Raw genomic sequence first — 25,009 nt, 5'->3', positions numbered from 1 at the left:
GACTGCTCACAATACTAGTTCAGAAGCATCGGTTTCAACTATATATGGGCGAATGTTGTCTGGATGTTGCAAGATAGAAGCATCCATGAAAGCAAGCATGAGTTCTTGAAACGCTTGCTCGGTTTCTTGGTTCCAATGAAAAGTCTGCTTGGTACTTGTAAGGCTGGTTAATGCTGACAATTTCAAGGAGTAGTTTGGAATGAACCTCCTGTAATAGTTGGCGAATCCCAGGAACTGCTGTAAAGCCTTGACATCCAGTGGAGAAACACAGGTGAAAATAGCCAAACCTTTTTAGGATCCATTTGTATGCCTTCTGCGCTTATTACATATCCTAGGAACTCCATGGTGGCCTGGTGAAATTGGCATTTCTCTGGTTTGGCATAGAGGTTGTTTCGTCGTAGGCATTCCAGAACTTCTGTTACTTGTTGGACGTGTTCATCAATGGACGTGGAGAATATCAGGATGTCATCCAGGTAAACCCAGACTGACCGCCCAATAAGGTCTGAGAACACAGAGTCCATGAAGCGTTGGAAAGTTGCAGGGGCATTGCTAAGTCCGAACGGCATGACGTTATACTCAAAAGGACTGAATGGTGTTTTAAAGGCAGTTTTCTACTCATGCCCTGGTTTCATCCGCACCAGGTGGTATGCTCCCCGCAGATCCAATTTGGTGAAGAGTTTAGCATCTCTCAAGGACTCCAGAATATCCGAAATGAGGGTTAACAGACAGCGGTCTTTTGTGGTGAAGGTGCCTACTTCCCGACACAATATCACAAAATCAGACTAATGGACACACCCCAGCAGGGAATGAGACCAGGAGAGAGATTGCAAGTTGAACAAAGTTTATATAAAGAAAATTGTGCACACATAGAACGCTGCTGCCGGAGAGCGCTCTGCCAACAGTTGCATGGACAGCACATTAAAAAGGCATTCAGCATCATAAATGACATCACTTTACAATGTACAATCCCGCTGCTTGATTGGGTCAGATCATCAGCCCGGTATGGATCCATATGGGTTGACTTCATGGGATTGGTGGGTGCTTAGTCGTCACTCCTGCAGCACGTGGGTCAGCTGGGCTCATCTGTGCGAGGTGAAGGTCAAACCAGCAAAATGACATATTCCCTGATTGGCTAATCTTGCAAAGACAGCATTTGTGAGCATGAGACAAATGACACTCATAAAGTTAGGTAGGAATGTGGGTGCCTTTCACAGTTCATAAGTTATAGGCAGGCCTTGTACCCTCTGCACCTCGGTACCCGTAAACCTAAAATCCCTGTCCCAGGTGCCCACCGTGGAGGTTTTGATCTACCTACTGCCTCATGGTACGAATAGACAAGTGTTATGGTTGGAGAGAAATATATATGGGTCTGAGGTTGTGGCTCTCGAGGGGGGTCTTCGTTGGGTCACTAGAGGGGGCCAGATGTGTATCTGTATCAAAGAACAGAGGGGCATGGGCATGGTAGTTTAAAGCTTAGCAGGGTGGGGGTCAAAGAGGGACACTGGCAGGTTAGTGGCGATGGATGGGCACTCAGGCGGGGGCCTGCTCTGTTCTCACACAGGGCAGTGAGCTCATCTGTTCCGGGACGGTACTAAATGTTGCAACAAATGAATGGCTGAACTTCCGTGAGAACAGGGTTTGTGCGAAGCAGACAGGAGGCAGTGGGGTGGGCGCTGGAGCTGGCGGTGCGAGGAGCAGGGCAGAGGGAGAAACAAGCTTTTAGAGATCATTTTCAGGCATAGAAAAGATGGCTACAGGCGAGGAATCCAAAATGGAGTCTTTGTGCGTTAGTAAAGTCTAATTTCTATCTATATAAATTTTTGTATAGTGCTAAATCGCCCAAAGTCCTTGAAGCGCTCACAGAGACAGAAACACAGACATGTACACAGAGAAGAGGTAAAAGGGGGTTGAGATACCAGAAAAGCAGGACAGAAGGGGTGGAGACTTACTCTACCCCTTCATCAAACAACAAGGTCTTTAATTGCTTTTTGAACAAGTTGAAAGATACACAGTATTTTTGTGACAGAGGAAGGGAGTTCTCAAGTGTTGGTGCCCAGAAGTTAAAGTTAGTGCTACTAATTCTTTTTAAAAGTTGACGGTGTTGCAGAAAGTCTTGGTTGTTGTTAGAGCGCATGTTTCTCCTGATGGGGGCTTTTGTAAATTTTCTAGCAAGATACTTTGGTGCAGCACCCGTAAGACATTTAAAGATCATCACTGCGCTCTTAAACTTAATTTTTTGTGTAACTGGGAGCCAATGAAGGTTCCTCCTGGCGGTAAAGGTTCTGGAATGTCGGCTATGCCCATTTACTGTTCTAACCACACAATTTTGGATGGTTTGCATTTTTCTTATGTTAGATTTTGCTGTGCCCATTAAAAGACTGTTACAATAATCCAGTTTGGAATTTATTATAGCCCCAGCAATTACAGCAAGATTGGGCTTGGATAAGTAGGGACGTATTTGCCAGAGAAGGCTGGAGAAAAAGACGCATGTAGATTTAAGGTATGAAGCGTGCAATCCAAGAAAATGGCCAGTGTTTTTACACAATAAGACACTGTGATAATGGTATTGTTAATTTTAAAACTAACTTTGATATAGATCCTTTAGTTTTTTTTGTCTCTGGGGAGTAACATTATCATAAATTCTGTCTTAGTTTCGTTGAGGGCCAGGGAGTTTGAAGCCATCCACTTTTGTATGGCTGAAACACCTCTCTGACTCTCTGGGCGTCTTTTTCGTAATCTCCTGACAGTGAGAAAACCAACTGGGTGTCATCACCGTAATTTGTAAACTTGACTCCCATGGTTCGAAATATGTTGCATATTAGCTTGGAGAAAATATTGAAAAGAAGCGGTGATAAGCAGGACCCCTGCGGGACACTGCATTGCAGCAGAGTTTGTAGGGAGGTAAAGTCCCCCTTGACAACTGCTGCCATTCTCGGACCCAGGAAGGATTTAAACCAGTATGCTGCGGCAGGGGAGCTTCTACCAACTGTTATCAGTCTTTCGGCAAGTAAGTTGTGATCAATCAGATCAAACACTGAGGAGAGATCTAACAAAAGGAGTAGTGATGGGTTGCCATTTGCAATTATAGATGCAATGTTTACCTGTAAATCCAGGAGAGCTGACTCAGTGCCATGATTGGCAAGTATGTAATTTTCTTCTACAAATTGTTGATATTGTTGATAAGCAATCTTGTCTATTATCTTTGACAAGAAAGGCACATTCGTGATGGGTCTAAATTTACCAGGAACTGATGGATCAAGATTGTCCTTTTTAATAAGTGGGGTGATCCATGCCTCTTTGATATTACTTGGCACATAGGACTCATCAAAGGACTGGTTTACAAAATGGACAACCCAGGGGGATAAAGTCTCAGTGAAGTCCTTGAATAGTTTAGCCGGAAATATATCTCCTTTACAAGAGGAGGGCATAAGTTTATGAATAATTTCAAGAACCTCTGTCTCTGAGATCCTTTTGAAGGTTAAGGTTTCAGGAGGAGATGGAGTGAAATGGGACATAGACTCTGGTATCGTAGCATCATTAGAAAAGATCCTTAGTTGTTCCTTGATAGCTAGTTGATGTTTCTCAGTTTTGCTGGTGAAGGCTTCATGAATTGCTTGACACCAACCAAGCGTTACTTTCTTGTTCCTCGCTATTGACTTGGGCATTTTTTAGCTTCTGTAATATAGAATGGGACTTAGCTTGATGAATTCCTGTGTTGAGGTTTTTTAGCTTTGGCATTAAAGATTGATTCTTTGTAGTATTTAACAGCTTGTTTATATCTGAGCATTGTTTCATCTGAGGGGGCTTTTCTCCAGCGTCGTTCCGCTTTACGTTTAGTTTGTCTGGCAGCCCAAATGTCCTCTGAAAACGATTTATTTTGGTTAGTGGATTTATTCATTTTTTACTAATTTAAGGGGGGCCAACGAGTCGAATGCAGAGTTTGTAGCCGCCCTGAATAGATGGGTAAAATCATCAAGGGAGGAGTGCTCCTGGAGTGAGGGAAGAAGTGGGGTTACCAGCTCCTTAAATGCAGCCTGGGTCAAATGTTTTTGGTTGCGCCGGGTCTTAAGAGGTTTTTTCTTAGTTAACAGATTTACCTGAGGAGAATGTGGGCCTCATTCCGAGATTGGTGGTAGTCATGGTGCTATTTGCGCCATGACTACCATCAATAACGGGTTTGGCACCGGTCTAGTTCAATGGGGACTTACCGGTGTAGTCGTACCCTGGCGGGACCGGTAAGTCCCAATTCAACATGCCATTCCCCATTCCCATTTGAGCCCCCATAGGGCTCAATGGGAATGGGTAGGGCGCTAATAACGGGCTCGCGACTTGCAAGCTTGTTATTAGCGCCCTGGTCCCTTAGTGGGACCCGTAAGGGACGTGTCGTCTGACCACACATTGCTTACGGTCCCCATCAAGGGACCTTGTTATTGGGTGGTAAGGGATTACCGGCACCGGTCTCCTTACCGGTGCCCGGTATCCCTTACTGCCCAACTTGGAATGAGGCCCTATGTCAGGCACTCAAAGTTTACAAGGTAGTGATCCGACCAAACTCAATCCATTATGGACGAGACATTTACTTCTTGGTTGTTTGTGAAAATCCAATCTAGAGTATTTCTGCCACTATGGGTTGCTGCTGGGATCTGTTGCTGGAAGCCAATGAATTCCAGCGACATTATGAGATCCTTGGAATCTTCGTCTAAATGGTTATACCAAAAGTTAAAGTCACCAAGGATGGCAACAGGTATCTTTCCTATGGTAGCCAATAATTGTTCCTCAAACAAAGGGGTAGTTCTTGGAGGGGGGGGCGATAAAGAAGCATAAAGGTAATAGAAGAAACAGGATTTGTTTTAAGTTTCACCATTAGAGCTTCGCAGTTATCCAAGCTGGAGCTGTTAATTGTGTGAATCTTTAGATAATGCTTGTAGATAATAGCTAACCGCCATCCCATGCCTTCTTCCCCATTGGTCTGTAGGGCAATGTATCTATCAGGGGTAGCCAGAAGTATGGCATTAAAGGAAGTTTCAGTCATCCAAGTTTCTGTTAGAAACAGGATGTCTAGGTTTTGCTCCTGAATGAGGTCTGCGATTTCCACTGCATGCTTAACACGGGGTCGAGTATTTAGTAAGCAGCATTTCAGTTTCCATTGGCTTGTCTGTGGTGGTTTTTCCAAAGTAACCTTAGAAGGGTTGGCATTAAGGACCTGGGATAGAGGCTCTTCTGTCCCAAGGGTCTTGAAAGCTACATCACGGGACCATAGGTTGCCAATATTACAGGGTATCGCTTGGGTGGGGATGTTAAGTGGAAAAGGGGCATGCAAAGGCAACGAAAGTTAAGTGGTTCCCAACTCCACACCAGCACCCAAATTGAGCATTCTAGCTGGATTATTAGCTGGTAAACTTACAGCTTGCAGTTCTTCTGCTTCAGAGGGTGAAACTGGGGGAGTGACACTAGGTATAAGTGGGGCTGTGTTGTTGCAGCTGTTTGCCAGCGTTATGGCAGAAGGATGAAGGACATTTTCACAAAACATTATACTTCTTACCTCCGACTCTTCACAAGCTCTTATAAGAGCCTCAAGAACTTCTTGCAGTCCCATGTTAAGAGAATAATAGAGTAAAGTGTCTGGCCCGTACTTATCCGTATCTTATACAGACCATTACAGACCGTCCCCGACGCGCAAGGTTTCCTTGTTAGTAATTAACACAGATTACTTTTGTGCAAAAGGGGGAGGAACATCTCCCCCTTCAGCGCATGGGAGATCCGTGCATGTCGGAGTGGTGAGGGGGTGGAATAAGCCATCTCCCTTCCAACACTCCCCCCTTTTGTTACTCCTAAAGTAACAAATACCCTCTTCCAGCACACCTATATTCCTCTGCCCTCTTTACAACTTCATCCCATGCAAGTGTGCCTTTATTGGCATACATGCACGGCACACACTTCTGAGATTTTCCCCACGCCATCCATATTCCTCGGGAGTACATGTCATATAAATGCACCCTCCATCCCCTGCTAGGTCAACCCACACCTCCTTATGGTTCTCTAGGTCTTGGGGCTGTTTGATGGTTGTGTGGTATAAAGTGTCTACTACATCTCCGGTATTGGAAATGCCCACCATGTGATATTTAGATTTGTCATTTTCCCCTGTTTGTACTTCGGCTTCCCTAGTACCATGAGGCATTTTCCCATTTCTATTTGGATCGGCCACAGTCACCATCATCATCGCACTATTAGGAATTGCTTCTGCACAACATCGTATTCCAGGTGCCACACACAGAATACTAGCAAGAGGAAGACGATGATAGGAACCAGTAACTTCATTGCAGTCCCAAGCCACAATAGTACCCAGTCGAATGCTGGACTGAACCAGTCACTTGCTTCAACAACACCTTCTTCTTTCATCTGCAATCCAAGTTCATGCACAGCTGATATCACATGTGAAAGTGTTCCATTTTCAGCATCTGACAAAGGCCCGAAATTGCAACATGCACTCCCGATTTTTTGGCAAACACTGCCTTCCATAGCCGTGAGCAGGTCGAGCACATTGTTATCAGTCTTAGTGCTTTTAGTTCTACCTTTATCACATTGAATCCTACTTCTGTGTCGTTGGCCAGAAGGATCAGTTACCAGCACATAATTTGAAGCCACTTGGTGTTTGCTCGTGCCTGGATGCTGGGAATAAGTGATTAAATAAATTTCTCTGCTGAGATGAATAACTTATACTGATCAGGTATTTGCACTAAGAGGTTTGAAGAGTCTTTTGAGAGGTAATTGGATGCTCCCTTTTTGTGCAACACTTGATCTTGTAGCTTGTCTTCTGATAGGAAGCCAGAGATGGGGGGATCTTCACTTGCAGGTCTGCACGCCAGTGGTCATGGATTGGGCACCCTTTCCCCCTTGATGTGATCTTCCGAAATCCCCAGCAGTGCTTAGTGCAGCATTGCCAGAGCACAGTAGCCCCTCCATGATGGCGGGAGGTGCAGGTACGCCTGTTTGCCACACACCCAGTAGTGGTCCATTAATGCAGCTGTTCCTTTTCACATGTCAAGTATTATGAGAGTTCTGTTGCAAGGTGTGTTGGAGCCAGTGGGTACTTTTCCTTCTCCCTAGAAACACAATTAATATATTTCTTCATGCTGGACATTGATGGGTTTTTCGAGCTGTAACCCATGACAGTTTTGTGATGTGCTAGAGCATGTGTCCTCCATCCATTCCGTCTTTTGTCCGATGAGCCACGTAGCGCTTCTGCTTTGCACATTACCTCATACAATCCCAGCCTGTGGTATGCATCGTATTTTAGTTTTTTTGTTTTCCGCTTCTGTCTGGTAGCAGACTTATTTTTACCATTAGTTAATGACATTTTGTGTCATTTACCATCGGCACTGGGCGTTTCATGTGTACCAGAAGCATATTGACGGTAAATGGGGAAGAGACCTGCACCAAAATGAGATGTTTCATTTGTGTTATTATTAAGCTGCCAGTATTAAATGTTCAAAAGCGCTGCTGATACATCAGTTGAGGACAGAGTACATACAGTATTTTATTTACATTTGAGGTAGGGTATCTGGTTGTATAGAGGTCATTTGGTGGTGTTGTAAACATTTCTGGAGTGGGAGAGGAGTCGTCATAAACATAAATTACATTTTCACTTTCATTCATTGCAAATCGTTCGAGCTGTGATGACACCTTTGTACGATTGTTGTGTAGAGTGGTAATATTTCAAAAAAGTGTTATGGTCCCATATTAGCTTTAGACCATCCCATATTAGTTTGCGCCCTTCTTGTATTAGTTTTCCCCCACTGCCTCCCTACTTTTATATCTCTGATAATAAAAGTAATGCTCCAATAGAGCCCCAAACACAGTAAAATGGTGGAAAAAACAATGGACGTAAAATAAAGGCCACAGTCATAAGAGTACATTCTAGAGGCACTTCTACTATTCCTACGTCTCTCTGACTGAACATTATTTGCAACCAAGGAGTTATTTTCCGCCATCGTTGCACCTACAAAGTGGGATATAAGGGGTTAAACAAATTTTCAGTTTATCATTTTTATTAATATTTTAAAAGATACAGGTGCAATAGAGAGAGGGGGAGAGAGAGAGACAGAGAGAGAGAGAGAGGAGAGAGAGAGAGAGAGAGAGAGAGAGAGAGAGAGCATAACAAGCAATATGTTTTTTTCTTGAAAATATGCATTTCTATGATACCATCATATTGTTATTCCTCTGCTACCATTTATACCACTGTGCAAAGTTGCCCTTTTATTCATCAAAGAGTTGTTGTTTTTTTGTTCAAGTTGCTGTGGCGTTTCTGGCACTACACTATCAAGTGACTTTCTTCTGGAGGTCTATTATTTGCGCTGTGGGGAAAGAATTATAACCACTCCCTTTGGGTTCCCCCGCTCTTCCTTTCATTACACACTCTGTTGCTAAATCTTTCTGAAAGTATGCTGCTTGTTTTGTGGTGGCATCTGCCACCACATTTCCCAGTGATATTTCATCTTTGTTATTGGTGTGGGCTTGGCATTTTACCATTGCTACTATTGGTGGTTCTGGAAGTGCCTCTATCAATTCATTTAGCAATCCTGCATGTTGCACAGGTGACCCATCTGCTCTCCTGAACCCTCTTCCCCTCCACCTAGAGAGTCGAGCATTTCCTGTAGTGGTTACATATGCTGAATCTGTGTATATTGTCACTGCACACCACTTGCCTGCATGGAGTGCTTCAATTAACACTACTAATTCTGTTGCTTGAGCTGAATAGTGCATTGGCAATCTCTTTTGTATCAGCACCTCATATTCCCCTTTCTCCAATCTCACTACTGCCGCACCAACATGCTTTTCACCAGTTTCTGGACAAATAGACGCTGACCGATCTACAAAATATACCTCCCCTTCACTCAAGGGAACCTCACTTGCTTTAGTAATATCATCTCCTTCTCTTTCATAGGTGGCACAGTCATGTGTTTGCCTATCCCCCAATGTGCATGGCTCTGTAAGGGATGTAGCTGGGTTTACTGTTTTGCAATGTATCACATGAACATTTGGGCTTGAGATGATGATTTCATAAGCAGTTGCCCTCTGTGTGGTGAGTGTGGATTTTGATCGCTCAAGTATGGCAAACAAAGAATGTTCAACAAACAATGTTACGGAGTACCCCATCACAACTGTGGAGCTATTTTCAATCACGAAGGCGGCTGCAGCAAGAGCCTGTTCGCACGCAAAGGGTCTTTACATCACTGAATCAAGGGTACCGCTGTAGTAAGCTAGGGGTTTACGGCCCAACAATGTTTTTTGTGTCAATACTGCGGTCCTTAATGTTCAGTTTGAATGTGGGAACAGGAAAAAGTCTTGTTCATAATCAGGTGTGGCGAGGATGGGTGCTGTGCATATCAGTCCTTTTAATTCTATGAAAGCTGTATGCATATCAGGGGTCCATGTTATGGTTGGGTTCTCTTTCTGTGCTTCTTTTAATGCTTGCAATAGGGGCCATGTGTATGTGGCATAATCTAAGATCCAGGCCCTGCAATAATAACATATGCCGAGGAACTTTTGCATGTATTTCACTGTGTGAGGTCTGGCTGTTGCCAGCACTGTCGCTGCTCTGTCAGGGATTTTTCTCTTGCCATCCGTGGATATTAATTGCCCAGATACAACACTTCTGTCAAACAGTATTGAAGCTTGTTGAAGCTACCTCGTACCCCTTGTGGGCCAACAATGTTAACAAGGTTATTGAGTCTATTCTGCATGTCTCGTCCCATTCACTACACACCAGGAGGTCATCAACGTATTGAATGATGGTGCTTTGAACAGAAATATTGCTGAGGTCTTCATGCAATATTCTGTTGAAAATGCTTGGGCTTTCACAGTACCCCTGGGGCATTCAGCAATGCTCATATCTTTTCCCTCCTAGGGTGAATGCTGTCAGTTATTGAGAGTCTGGATTGAGAGGCACCGAGAGAAAGGCGTTTTTCAAGTCCACCACAGTAAAATGGGTGGCCTGTTTTGGAATACTGCGTAAGATGGACGCTGGGTTCGAAACAACTAGTGAACTCTTTTTGAACAATATCATAAAGTGGGCCGAGATCCTGCACCATCCTCCATGACCCCCCTTTCGCCATCTTAATCAGATGCATTGCAGTGTTGCATGGGGAATTTGTGGACACAATAATGCCCTGTTGTAACAGTGCATATACAGTGTCTTTGATGCCCTCCTCTTCTTCTCTGGACAAGGGGTGCTGTCTAACTCCGGGCAACACTTCTCCTGGTTTTATCTTTATTTTTATTGGGGTCACTTCTTTTAACCACCCTACATCATGAGGGTTCATCGTCCATAAACTGGGTGGCAATAATTGTAAATCTTTGTCACAGAGAGACGGCAGTGCACTGACGATGGCCATAAGGTGGTTAATCACTCATCTGCTCTGAACCATTATGTCACAAGGCATAAATATTTCTAAAATGATTACAGCATCAGTGTCATCGTCAGTGAACAGCTCTCCATCAGTTAAGTCACACAGTGCTATGTTCGGGTCAACACACAATACTGTTGTCTACTCACAACCATGCCTGTCCAGTCCAATTGCCACAATGCGTTTTGCTGAAACTTGAACCCCTTGCAGATCAAGAGACAAAATGGTGCTGGACACTATCTTGGGGGTTTTTGCTGGATGAAAAACAAAATCAGAGGGTACCCTCCAATCCTTATGTGTGATCTCCGGCACCACCTTTGCTAGTACTTGTATACCATAAATGAACATGTCTGCATTAGTTGGTACACCTCGGACAAGTATCTCGATTACCATTGTCTGTATGAGAAGCATTGCTCACATGGAACACATAGCCAGGTTGGAATATACCACCCCTCTGTCTATGAATTCAATGGTCATATTTAGTCTACTCATTATGTCTCTCCCTAGTAGATTCACACGGGAGTCCTCATGATACAGTAGAGGTGCTTGTACTGTTTTTCCTCCTATTCTGACATCTAGCTCTTCTGTATAAGGAACCATAACTACAGCCCCAGAAAATCCCAGCGTCTCAAGATTCTTGCCAGATAACGGAAAATCACCTTCACATAAACATGGTTTCTAAGCCCATGAGTCCACCATAAAGATGAACTGTATGTTTCCTATCTCTGCCCCCACCAGTGGGTCCTCGTCTGGATGAAAGGTAGTGGATAGGACTGGACACTCAATGGTTCTCTGTGGGCTGTCCTAATCGGGGTGGGTGTTTGTTCCTGGACAGGAGAAAACATGTTCACTTAGCACACACGTTCCTTGATAGGGTGCGGGGGCTCCATTACTTTAGTGGTGAATGGGTTTGTATGTGTGTGTACAATACGATTTTGCTGTGTTGGACGTGTTTTTGCAGGGTGCCCCAGCGTGTGTCTATTGTTGGGCTGCCCACCCTGTGTTCAGGGACCCATAGGGAGTCCATATGAGTTACTCGGGTGCGGGTGCCCATACTGTTGTTCACTGTTGTACCCCTGTACGTTCTGATAATTAGCCATAGGCCGGATATGACATTCCCTGGCAAGGTGTGTCCACCTTCCGCACAACCAACATGGTCCGCGGCCACCCCCCCTGGGTCCTTGCATCCATATCCATATCCACCTCCTCCTCCTTGCGGTCCTCGATACCCACCTCGTCCTCTTGCCGGTCTTTCCTGCCATTGGGGTCCAGTGTACCGTTCCTCTCCACCACATTGCTTCTGTCCATTGTTTACCCACGCCGCTGCCATCCTGGCCGGTAGTACTAGTGGCCCCACTGCTTCTTTTCTGTGCCGTTCTGAGGGATGTGGAGCCGATACCGCTGCAACCTTCACTAACTTACTCTGTACCAGCTTTGCTTTGTCTGCTAATCTCCTCTGATCTATTTCTTTGTCCCTTTCTTTGATCCTTCTACAGCGGTGTACTATAATGTTTTGTATTTCTGGCCCCCCTTTGGCTTCTATCACAGCAATTTTATCTAGGGCCTTCTCTACCTCCTTCGGGAGGTCTTTTTTGATAATGAAGTAAAACATGAAGGTGGACTGGTCCCATGCGTATCCGTCTCTGCCCGTCACATCTCCTGCATCCGAAGAATGACCTGCACAGCCTCTTCCTCATCCCTATTAGTGCATTGCATCACAGAGTGTACAAATGGGGTGTCAGGGAAGGTCCTCCGCAGTGCATCCCATACTTGTGCTCTTACATTATTAAAGGACGCACGTCATGTCTATCATAGCCCATGGTCACTGCTGGGAACTTTGCCTTCACCCACACTGAGTAAGCCTGGTCACCTACTGCTGACACCAAAAGGCTTTTGATTTCCCCTATAGCTAAGAGCACTCCTGCTGTATTCTTCTCAAATGTGTATATCCATTTCCCCCGTACCCCCCAAGAGTGGTGGGAGGGCCTTTAATAAATTGCTTTTGTCCATCAGTGCCCAAGGGACGTAATGGGGTCGCACTGCTCCCTTGTGGATAAGAGGCATCTGTAACTTCGATCTCACCTTCCCTCTATTTACCTTCCCTCCTTCCTTTTTAGTCATGCCATTTGCCCTAATCTATTACGCAGCCTTCCTTCCCTACCCTTGTCTTCTATTTCTGGCACTTGTGGAGTTGCCCATTTGATCTGTTGAATACCTCCCACTGCTCCTTCCTTGAACTCATCAAAGTCGCTCCAACATTCCTCTTCCCTCTCTGACGCTACCGTGTCATACCGCACGCTTGCTGTTTCACCCTCTCGCTCTACTTGAACTGTTTTAATTGGGGCGCTATCTATTCAGAAAAGGAAGTCCCCAGATTTCCATTCATCCTCTGGTAGCACGGAGGTACTATTTAATGGTGGTGGCAACGATGTCTGCCCTCCCCCCTGTAGCGGCAGTGTTGTTTCACATAATGTTCGCAAGCTGGACAATTCTGCTTGAGTATTTGTCACTAGTATATCTAAATCTTGCGTTGTCGGGCTTACAGGGGCAGGGGTCGTGTTTGACAGAGCACATAAACCTAGGGGGGCAACATTGGTATTTGATGGGACAAACAGAGGAGGCAGTGTGGTTGCTACGGTGGCTGGAGTACTTGCCTGTGGTAGTTATATCGGATCACAATACCCCTCAGCGGGCCTTGTGAGCAGTGGGTATAGTTTCTTTGGTTCTTTCCCTCCTTGCCTTTTTCTCCCATTTAACTGTTTGTCACTGTTGGGGACTCTGCTTCTTTTTCTCTATTATCTGTAGGGGGAGTTTCCTCGATCATCCTCCACAAATCTAACACTTCTCATCTATTTTGAAGTTGCTTCCCTTTGTATTTTTCCATTAGATAGGTTGCTACATGGTCCAATATCCTTTTGTCGAAAGGCCCTCCTTCTGGCCAGATATGAGGAGACCCCTCCCCTTTTATTTCAGTCACCCATTGGTCATGATATTTCTTTAGTCGATCACTATACAAAGGGAGATGTTTGCATATGTGTGCAAATGGTGCATCTAAAGCCATATTTATCAAATGCCCCCCCTTTCCCCTATTTTGTTTGTGCTTGTAATGCTAGTATGTAATATGTGAACCAGAATAACCTGGTGTTGATGCGCAGCCATGTTGAACACTCATCTCCCATTTCAGTAATAAAGTCTGCGTTTCCGCGGGCCTCACAGAATGAACAAGTAGCAGAAAAAACAGAGCAAGGTCACGTAGATATTTTGCAGGCGGACTGACTACAGAGAATGGTTATTGTATTGTCCAGTGAAGGACGAATAGTGAAGGGGAGTTGGAGTGCGCTGCAGCTGCACAATAAAGGGTCTGGGAATGCATGCAAGTAGAGGAGCGCTGGGTTTTTCCATTTCCAACTGGATTTTTTCACCCTTTGTCTCTTCCACTTGTGATCTGCCTTTTGGCCAAGGGCAGAACGCTGTTGAGGGGGGAGGGGTGGGGTACCCCATAAAGGAGATGGCATCACAGAAGTGTCAGATTTGGATGTTGAACCCTGGGTGTTGCAGTCTCGCTGAAAGGGAGAACGCTCCGCTTCAGATCCTGTTGCCTGCAATAATCTCTTTGCCCACCTGCTGAGGGACTAAGCAGTGTTGCCTGGTGGCCAAGATGAAGTTTTCCTCTGCCTCATGGTTAACAGTGATGCAGTTTATATTCTAATATATATATATATATATGTTCTATTAGTTCATTACATAGTCATTTGGCATGAATAAAAGGCCTATAAAAGGCCTATAACGGGCCATTTTTTATAAACTGATATGATGTATGCATGTTTCTTCTGCTAATCTGAGTCCAATTACTTATTGCGAGGAGGGGCTGGGGAGACTTAAGTCTTTGTGTTCTTCTCCTAGGGCCAAATAGACGCAATACAGTGCTATAACACCTCAACTTTTGATACATTCATCTTGTTTCTCAGTTATTTATTTTCCGAAGAATTAGGTACTTTTCAAAATATTAAATATGCATTCTCATATCAGTTACATAGAAACAGTAAACATATTGACAGGACAAACCAACAATTTTACTGATAACATTGAACAAAGAACATGAAATACTCTAAATTAAACCCATGTCCCTAGGCCCCCTCCTTTTTTAACACAACTTTGAGTTTTTCTTCCCCACACTCAATGCCACTCACACCACCCTTGCGCCTCCTGGGCCTACCGCCTCAAAAGTTAAAGAACCATACAAATGCTAAATGCTACTAATTTCCAAGCCTACTAAATACATGAGGCTCCTACTTTATTCCATTTCCTCACTTATTTTCAGCACTGGTTGGGAGAGTGCTACGCGGCGCCGCCCTTCACCCCCTTTCGGAGCTAGGTACTGTATCTCCTCCTATTTTCTCACTGTACTCCTTTATATAAAAAACCTAATGGCCATGAAAAAGAAAACAACGCTGGCTCTTCAACAATCACTCCATCCAGTCACACTAAACCCAATTCTTGCGTGTTCCCCTTTAATTAATCTGCTCCACACCTTTCCCTTTCCCTCTTTTACTTCCCCTTGCAATCAATACTCACGTGCCCGTGGTCTTCCAAGAGCCCCAGTTCTCGGTCTATCCACAAGTAGGGGCCTCCCGATCAGGCCCTGTATGGCGAGCAGTTGGGTATTCGCAAAGCCGGGACACAAGAAACCTTCCTGGGAGCGCAAGTTTCTGTGGAGACTGGTCAGCCGTAGGTGGCGTTGGCCCTTCTGGGGAAGAACTGACAGGGTAATTCATAGAATTTCGCAGAAAAGTGTCGCAAGCGGCTGGCGCAGAGTGTCCGCGTGCGATTGACTGCGCCAGGCACGTGCGCTAAAACCGATTTCCGCGCACAGCGTATTCATGGATTTTAGGCTCCCAACCCAGCCGGGGCGCAGAGTATCGCAGCGACCCTTCAGCAGCGCCAGTAACGCCCCCAAGAACGCCCTCGCGCAAGGAAAAGCCATCAAAATCGCTAAATCATCGCAAAGGGCTGCGCTAACCCTGGACCATTTTACAGGGCTGGCAAATAAGGAACGCAAAGCGGGTAACGTGCATATCAGGGGTACGCGTGAAGTTATACACGCGATTAGCCAGGGTACGTGTATTACAGGGGTACGCGGGAAGTTTAACACGCGATTGGCCAGGGTACGTGTATTACAGGGGTATGCGGGAAGTTTAACATGCGATTAGCCAGGGTACGTGTATTACAGGGGTACGCGGGAAGTTTAACACGCGATTAGCCAGGGTACGTGTATTACAGGGGTACGCGGGAAGTTTAACACGCGATTGGCCAGGGTACGTGTATTACAGGGGTATGCGGGAAGTTTTACATGCGATTAGCCAGGGTACGTGTATTACAGGGGTACGCGGGAAGTTGAACACGAGATTGCCCAGGGTACGTGTATTACAGGGGTAGGCGGGAAGTTTCACACGCGATTAGCCAGGGCACGTGTATCACAGGGGTACGCGGGAATCATCACATGCGATTTGGCTGTGTACGTGTATTACAGGGGTACACGGGAAGTTTTACACGCGATTCGGCTGGGTACGTGTATTACAGGGATGCGATTTGGCCAGGTACGTGTATTACAGGGGTGCGCAGGAATTATCACACGCGATTTGGCTGGGTACGTGTATTACAGGGGTGCGTGGGAATCATCACACGCGATTTGGCTGGGTACGTGTATTACAGGGGTGCGTGGGAAGTCACACGCGATTAGGCTGGGTGGGTCCTCACAGGTGTTCCCTGTACACCCTCCACGGCCCCTGCAGGCAGCCTACAAAACAGGGGATTACCCTGCACACCTGCTCATGTCCCCCTGCACCCTCACCCCCCAGCAGTGCAGGGGCAGCCTCCACCAGGCCCCCACCCATGCCTCCCACCACCCCCAACCCCCAGCAGTGCAGGGGCAGCCTCCACCAGGCCCCCACCCATGTCTCCCAGCACCACCACCCCCCCGCCACCAGGGGCACCCTCCACCAGGCCCCCACCCATGTCTCCCACCACCCCCACCCCCCGCCACCAGGGGCAGCCTCCACCAGGCCCCCACTCATGTCTCCCACCACCCCCAGCCCCCACCATCCAGGGGCACCCTCCACCAGGCCCCCACTCATGTCTCCCACCACCCCTACCCTCCCGCCACCAGGGGCAGCCTCCACCAGGCCCCCACCCATGCCTCCCACCACCCCCACTCCCCCGCCACCAGGGGCAGCCTCCACCAGGCCCCCACTCATGTCTCCCACCACCCCCACCCTCCCGCCACCAGGGGCAGCCTCCACCAGGCCCCCACCCATGTCTCCCACCACCCCCACCCCCCCGCCACCAGGGGCAGCCTCCACCAGGCCCCCACCCATGCCTCCCACCACCCCCAATCCCCAGCAGTGCAGGGGCAGCCTCCACCAGGCCCCCACCCATGCCTCCCACCACCCCCACCCCCCAGCAGTACAGGGGCAGCCTCCACCAGGCCCCCACCCATGTCTCCCACCACCCCCACCCTCCCGCCACCAGGGGCAGCCTCCACCAGGCCCCCACCCATGTCTCCCACCACCCCCACCCCCCCGCCACCAGGGGCAGCCTCCACCAGGCCCCCACCCATGCCTCCCACCACCCCCAACCCCCAGCAGTGCAGGGGCAGCCTCCACCAGGCCCCCACCCATGCCTCCCACCACCCCCACCCCCCAGCAGTGCAGGGGCAGCCTCCACCAGGCCCCCACCCATGTCTCCCACCACCCCCACCCTCCCGCCACCAGGGGCAGCCTCCACCAGGCCCCCACCCATGTCTCCCACCACCCCCACCCCCCCCCCGCCACCAGGGGCAGCCTCCACCAGGCCCCCACCCATGCCTCCCACCACCCCCAACCCCCAGCAGTGCAGGGGCAGCCTCCACCAGGCCCCCACCCATGCCTCCCACCACCCCCACCCCCCAGCAGTGCAGGGGCAGCCTCCACCAGGCCCCCACCCATGTCTCCCACCACCCCCACCCTCCCGCCACCAGGGGCAGCCTCCACCAGGCCCCCACCCATGCCTCCCACCACCCCCAACCCCCAGCAGTGCAGGGGCAGCCTCCACCAGGCCCCCACCCATGTCTCCCACCACCCCCCCGCCACCAGGGGCACCCTCCACCAGTCCCCCACCCATGTCTCCCACCACCCCCACCCCCCACCGCCACCAGGGGCAGCCTCCACCAGGCCCCCACCCATGTCTCCCACCACCCCCACCAGTGCAGGGGCACCCTCCACCAGGCCCCCACCCATGTCTCCCAACACCCCCACCCACCAGCACTGTGGGGCACGTGGCCAGCAGGCAGTCAGGCAGCAGCAGGTGGGAGCGTGCTCAGGGCTCTGGGGGGCAGTAATTTGGCCTCCTGGCCAGGAGCGTGGTCTCTCGTGTGTGAACGCGTGGACAGCCTGATAGGGAGTGAAATCCCACACGTCAGCAAAGGCCCTTAGCGCGTAAACCCGTCAACAGCATATGCGCGCCTATAGTCACCTGCACGTGCAGGAAATTGTTGCGTGACACGTCCCAGTGTCAAAGCGTGTGATTGGTGAAAATGGATCTACACGCAGAAGTGACAAAGCGTGTGATTGGTGAAAATGGATCTACACGCAGAAGTGACAAAGCGTGTGATTGGTGAAAATGGATCTACACCCAGAAGTGACAAAGCATGTGATTGGTGAAAATGGATCTACACGCAGGAGTGACAAAGCGTGTGATTGGTGAACGTACACGCCGCGTAAGTGACGCTGTACGTGTGGGCCAGTATATAAGGTACATGTAGAACACCATTTCCTTGTACGTGCTTTTCGTGGAGAGCGAGTGGGTGAATTCTGTACTTCTTGTCGTTTCACACGCGATTTACTTCACGGCGTTTCCAGTTCGTATTCCCTGTTACCTCTGACAGCTTTTTCTCTTTTTTCTCTTTTACTGGTTTACCTGGGCCTGTTCCCTCAAACAGTGTCCCCTTCTACTGTTGTCCTGTCTTCTCAGACAGCGTACACATCTTCTTTTGGCGGGGGTTTAGCCAGCCAAACGCGCTCATTTTTCACGCTCTTTTACCTGGCAGACGGTGAGTCACGCACGTATCCAACTTCTGTGCTTGCCCCGTGTGTAGCCTACCCCTTCAGAGGTCATTCTAGGCTGCGTGTGACACGCATACGTTCATTCTTGTGTTACTGGGTGACACAGCGTAGTGCAGGTTTTTCTATCTGCACACGTGGTCTAGGAGGGGTTGCGTGCACGTCATCTCCCTTTTTTGGGCCTCCTGTGCGTTGCGTGACCCGTCATCTTTCCCCAGGGGTTACAATCAGCCGTGCTAGAGCACTAGGGTACAATTACCATCTGGTACCCAACCCCTTTGACCCCCAATTGCCCAGGACAATTGTCTACAGCCACTCCCATACGCACATTAATATCAGTGCCATGGCTGGGAGGCGAGGATTCCGTAAGGGTGGCAAAGGTGGAAGAGCCACAAGTGGTGGCCGTGGTGGATCCGGTAGGGGACGTGGTCGTAACTTGCAGGGTGAGCCTGTCCCCCCATGTGTGGAGGACCAGTCAAGGTCACCCATCATCCCCCCCCACCCCCTCCCCCCCTCCCGTTGAGGCTGAAGTGGCTGACACCATCCATGCTCAGCCCTTGTTGGACCAGCCCATTGTGGCACCAGACCTGGCTGACTCCATGGCTGACTTCCAGGTCAGCAGGGCTACGACACGTGCGCTGGTGCACGTTGATGCCATCATGCCACGTGGATCTGGGGCAGCAAGGTCATCTGCTGCACCAAGGAGGCAGGGCGGAGAGGCTGCAGGGGCAGCTGCGGCTCCATCCACCCCAGCCCTCACACACCCAGCCAGGACAGTGTCGGTCCTAGTCCATGCTGCTGACATTCCCCCTGACACCATCACACTAGAGCCAATGCCTGCACCAACTCCCATGCTGAGTGTGCAATCCCACACTCCTGATACAGAGTCCACCAGGGCTCCTGCCCCTAGTGTCCAGAGCGGCGCAGGACACTCAGGATCACCACCACCTTCCAAGCGGAAGAGGAAGAGTGCTCGTCCGGCACAGGCTGATGCCCCAGACACGGCTACACAGTCCGGCCCGTCCAGGAAGCCCAGCTTCACGGATGACGAACTGAATGCACTTGTCGAGTATGTGTCCGGACATGACAACGAGATGGTCATTGTTGCAGGATCCAAGACCACACCTGCACAACGCCAGGCACACTGGCAGACCGTTGCGGACATCGTAAGTGCCCTTGGAATCGTGAGGCGCACAGCCAATGATTGCTATAAGCGCTGGAATGACCTAAAGCGCAGGGCAAAGAGTAAGCTGGCCTCAAGTCATGCCGCAACTCTAGTGACTGGAGGTGGGTCTCCAGTAGTAGACATGGAACTCACTCCACATGGGTCAGTCGCTGGGACCTACGTCACGGAGGAACAGATCCAAGGCGTGGGAGATCTGGCTGATTACGAGGCATTGTCCGGTGAGTGCACATGCATGTGTGTGTCATCCATGTGCATGGTGTGTGTGTGAGGGCTTCTGTTCGGGTGCCAGGTGAGAGTGTGTGCGCCTGAGTCGTATGGGTCAGCCATGTGCTTCATGCAATCCTTCCTGCGCAGCTGCATTTGGCCATAGCAGTATCCCTTCTGCCAACAGTAGACATCTAGCACAACTGCACGCCAGTTGCCCTTGAAGTGTCACCTTGACACAACATATTTGCTTCTTTTTCACTGTTCATTCAGTCAGTTTGTTTGCATTCCACCACTTTCACTAGGCATGTCGCTGTCCACTAGTCACATGTCTGACATGGGTATGGTAAAGTGGAGTGACTTTGTTACCTGGATATCATTTGTACACACATGTCCCTGTGCAATTTGACCATTTCAGACTGGCAGCTCCAGGTGAAAAATCTGACCTGTTAGAATTAGAAAAGCTATTACATGCGGGAACTGGACTGAATGAATAGGTGCTGCCCTCCTCTCCATCTTCACTCAATAGCAATGGTACATGCCATCTGTGTGATGGCATGTGTGTTTCACCTGCCAATCACAGGCCAATGTGTGATGCCACTGCCAGGCAGCATGCAGAAAATGTGTTCATCTTCCATCTTGGTGTCATCAGTGTGTGCCATTTGCCTGCACTTCATACGCAGTGAGGGTGCATGCATGGGAGGGTTTTAGTCATGTGGGACATGTGTCAATCAAGTACTGGTTCTCTTGCTTCTCAGCCCTCAATGTGTGCCATGGTGCTAATGCCTGTTTCCATTTCTTTGTTTACATGTCTTTGCAGGGGAAGACGCACCTGATACTGCTGGGGTTGTGGAGATGGCGCAGACCCAGGAGGTGTCCCAGGGCCGACCAACCACCAGTGAGGGACGTGGTGTGGTGGTGGGGGAGAACCCACAAGTGCTGCAGGTCGTGCTCTCAAGGGGTGTCTCTGGCTGCACCTCCCCCGAGCTGTACTCAGGTGTTGATTCGGATGAGACCTACGTGCCGTCGCAGGTGAGTGTTCCAGGGAGGGATTCTGTTCTGTCTCACCCACCTGCACCAGGGTCAGTACCCTCCATGGGGATGTCAGTGTTGGCAGCTACGCCTTCGGTGGTTACGGATGCAGGGTCACACTCTGCGACATCTGATCCTGTTCCTGGGCCAGCAGATCAGAGGGGGAATGCAGTCCTGCAGCCTCAGGCAGTGCCGGCACAGCAAGGCACAGTTCGCCTTGCCCCAGACAGGTGTGGTGCCCGCCGACGTGGTGGCCGTACGCCACCCGGCAATACCGCATGGGAGCAATCCATTTACGGTATGGCTACCCAACAGGCTGCATCATCTGAGATGATGGCTCAGGCCATGGATAGGGTGGCCACTTCCATTGTCCCCCCAGAAAGGCTGATGGAGCGACTAGAGCAGGCAACCGACTCCATCTGCCAGTCACACAGGGAGGACATGTTGGGGTCCAACAGGGACAGGCGGGCGGCACTGGCGACTCTGCAGGAGGCCATCTCCATTGAGTCCCAGGGCCACAGGGAAGCCCTGAGGCAGGAGCTCCTACACCTCAGGACGACTCTTGTTGAGCTTGAGGCTTCAACACACCAAAGGACAGAACAGCAGCTGGAGCGTCTCACCCGTACGCTCTCAGCTGAGATGCAGGCAACGAGGGCGGAGGTCCGGGCATCCCGTGAGTTGTTGCATGGGGACCCCCGCACACTCATCCTCCAGAACCAGACCTACCACACCCGCATGCTTGCAGCCATGGAGGAGCAGACTAGGGCCTTGCGTGGGCTGCCTCCCATAGTGCAACCACCTCCGGATGCAGCTGCACAGGGTGATAATAGCGACAGCAGTGATACTCCCACAATAGGGTAGCCGTGTGGGCCATGAGCCCATGGAGGTGTTTTATCTTCCCAGGATCCACGCAGGTGGGTTCTGGTGTGCATCCTGTCCTCGGACCTCCTGGGTGGCCTCCCCAAACCCCACGGGCCCATCAATGGCCATTTTTGATTGTTTCTTATTTTTATTTTTATTTTGATTTCTTTTATTCCCAATTTTTTTGGGACGATCTGTTGGCTTCGATCTGTTGGCTTCGATCTGTTGGCTTCCGTGGTTCCTGTGGGCATACGCTGCATTGTGGCTGGGCACATGCAGGCTTGTAATGTATTTGGTTCAGATGCTTGGGTTTGAGTCACACACACCCCTCCTGCTTCCCGTTTCCATGGGCTTGCAAAGGGTGTGCCCAAGTGACAGTGAATTACACAGTGACGTTGGACTCCCATGAGCTGTGTGGCCAGTCTGTAGTCAATACTGTGTATACATTCATAGTGCATATTGCTGTTGTGTTGTACACTGCATGTTGCATTGATGTGTAACTCTTCTTCTGTGTCTACCTCCCAATTTGCAGGTCCCTTCCTCAAGTCCACACAAGGACCTCTAGTCTGGAGATGGGGACCATGTTGGCAGCAGTGCACCTACAACTCTACATGGCGCCAACACTGCACAGTTGGTAGTGGTGGGAGTGCAGGCATTTCCAGGTGGTGAGACTACTAATATGTAACATTTGTGATGTCATGTTAATGGTACTACGTGCTCAAGTATGTTGTTGGTCCGGCATTGCTGTGAGCATTTCAGGTGTTGCAGGTTTCTAATAGTGCCACTGTACATAGTGAGAGTGATGTCATGTTGTGGGGATTACTTTGTTTACCTGCAATTAGCATGACATGGCACGGTGTGTCGTGTGGCAGTGCTGGGGTTGGGTTGGCTGACATGGCACTGTCCTCTTGTTGCATTTTGCAAGTGGGTATTCATTTTAGCTGCTTCAATGTGTAACTTCACAAAACTGCATTGGTGGTGTCTGTGTGGGTAGGGATGCACACATTGTGACACTTCCAGGTGAACAATCTCAGGCTGACATGGTATTCCCGGTTCATTCTCCAGACATTCAGGATCAGTGTCAGGTTGAGTCATCATTGATTGTCAGATGGAATGTGCCAGGGCAGTGTGCACTCCACAGGGGTGTGATTTCTATGTGAAGTAATTAGCCACTAGCTGTGTACGGGCTGCCTCCCCCCGTGCCCTTTCCCCTCCCATGCGCAGCGGCTGTGCATGTGGTTGGGGATGTGGGGCCACCACCATGTCCACGGCCAGGCCCCGGCGTGTTGCAACGTTGTGCAGGACACATGCTGCCACTATGATCCTGCACACTACTGGGGGAGCGTATAACAGCTGCCCGCCAGAACGGTCAAGGGAGCGAAAGCGTGACTTTAGCACTCCGAATGTGCGCTCCACTATGCCCCTGGTTGTAATGTGGGCTGTGTTATATCTTACCTGGGGTGGCGTGGTGGGGTTCCGAATTGGCGTCATCATGTGGGGGCTGAGAGGGTAGGCACTGTCCCCTGTGGAGGTGGGGATTGGTATCATTGGTGAGGTTGTGACCTTGCTCAGTATCCAACATGCATGCATGTGCAGTGGCATACATACTCACCAAGCAGCCATGTATCGCCATGCCGCCCAGCTTCTAGGTCCCGGCTTAGGGTGGACATTCGGTAAATGAAGCTGTCGTGGGTGGAGCCGGGATAGTTGGCATATACTGAGGTGATGATTCCCTTGGCATTACATGCTACCTGCACGTTGATGGAATGCCAGTGCTTGCGGTTCCTATAGATGTGCTCAGATGCCCTGGGGGGGACGTAGAGCCACATGGGTGCAGTCGATGGCACCTAGCACTTTGGGGAATCGTGCCACTGCGTAAAAATCCAGGGCGGCAGCATGCCTTTCTGCAGGTGTTCTGGGCAGGTATATGTGCCTGCGGACTGATGGGCGTGCAGTCATGATGTTCAAGACCTGGTGTAGGCAGCGTGACTGGGTGGCCTGTGACACCCCACCCACTATGGCACTTGTCCGCTGAAATGATCCAGTGGCTAAGAAGTGCAGTACATTGAGGACCTTCTCCAGGGGGCTGAGTGCTTGGGAGCACAGGGTGGGTGATGTGAGGTCATCCTCCCACTCACTCACCAGGTCCAGTATGATGTGTGGTGGAAACCTGTACCTCCCATACACCTGGTCATCAGGCATCCCGAAAAGGCTGGTTCTGGGTGTAAATATTCTGGCCCTGACTATCCTCCTCCTCCTCCTTTGGTAGCCCACTGCCACTGCTGCTAGGAACGGTATGTTCATCCTGGCGTCTGAGCTTGTTATTGTTAAAGTCCGCAATTTTATGCTTTGCGCGTGTTCTAGGCGAGCGTGTGACCCGCGCACCCCTGGAATCCAGTTCCCAGTCCAATAGCGTGTGGAAATTCACACGCACCACGGGATACAGCGTGTGACCCGCGCACCCCTGGAATCCAGTTCCCAGTCCAATAGCGTGTGGAAATTCACACGCACCACGGGATACAGCGTGTGACCCGCGCACCCCTGGAATCCAGTTCCCAGTCCAATAGCGTGTGGAAATTCACACGCACCACGGGATACAGGTTCGCTGACTTACTTGCGTGTGTAAGTGGCCGCGCACCCATTAAATACACGTACATAGGCCAATCGCGTGTATGCGCACTTTTGTCCAATTACACGCGATGGCACTCTGACGTGCAGTATCTCCACGTGTGCCCCGTCATCACGTGCTGAGTGGGGAACACCCGTGCGGGTCACGTCACAGACGCGCTTACGCGCTGAGGGACTCTGGTCCAATAGAATCGCGTATGCGTGCTGACGCGCTTACGCGCTAAGGGCCTTTCCTCGGATTTCACGCTGACGTGCAGGATATTCACGTGCCAAATCACTCCGTATCAAGCTGGCCACGCGAAAACACACGGAAGCCCACGCTCCTGCCCAGAAGGCCGAGTTACTGCCCCCCAGTGCCCCGAGCAGCCTCCCACGTGCCATCTGCTGCTGCCTGCCTGCCTGCCTGCCTGCTGCCACCGTGCCCTGCCATTTGGTGCCTGCACATCAGCCATCTGCAGGGGTCCAGTTGCTGTGTCCACCCCTGCTGGAACTGAAGACTCCCGACTGGGATTACATCGCTCCACAGCCCAGCCCCAGGACCCAGTTGCCCACCCACACCTGCCTCTGGGGTTGCCATGTCGGGCACTTCCACATCT

This window comes from Ambystoma mexicanum, chromosome 6p (genome assembly GCF_040938575.1).
Source record: "Ambystoma mexicanum isolate Mex_15411 chromosome 6p, UKY_AmexF1_1, whole genome shotgun sequence".
NCBI lineage: Eukaryota > Metazoa > Chordata > Amphibia > Caudata > Ambystomatidae > Ambystoma > Ambystoma mexicanum.
The sequence above is the reverse complement of the archived record's forward strand: the minus strand, read 5'-3'. Positions refer to the sequence as shown.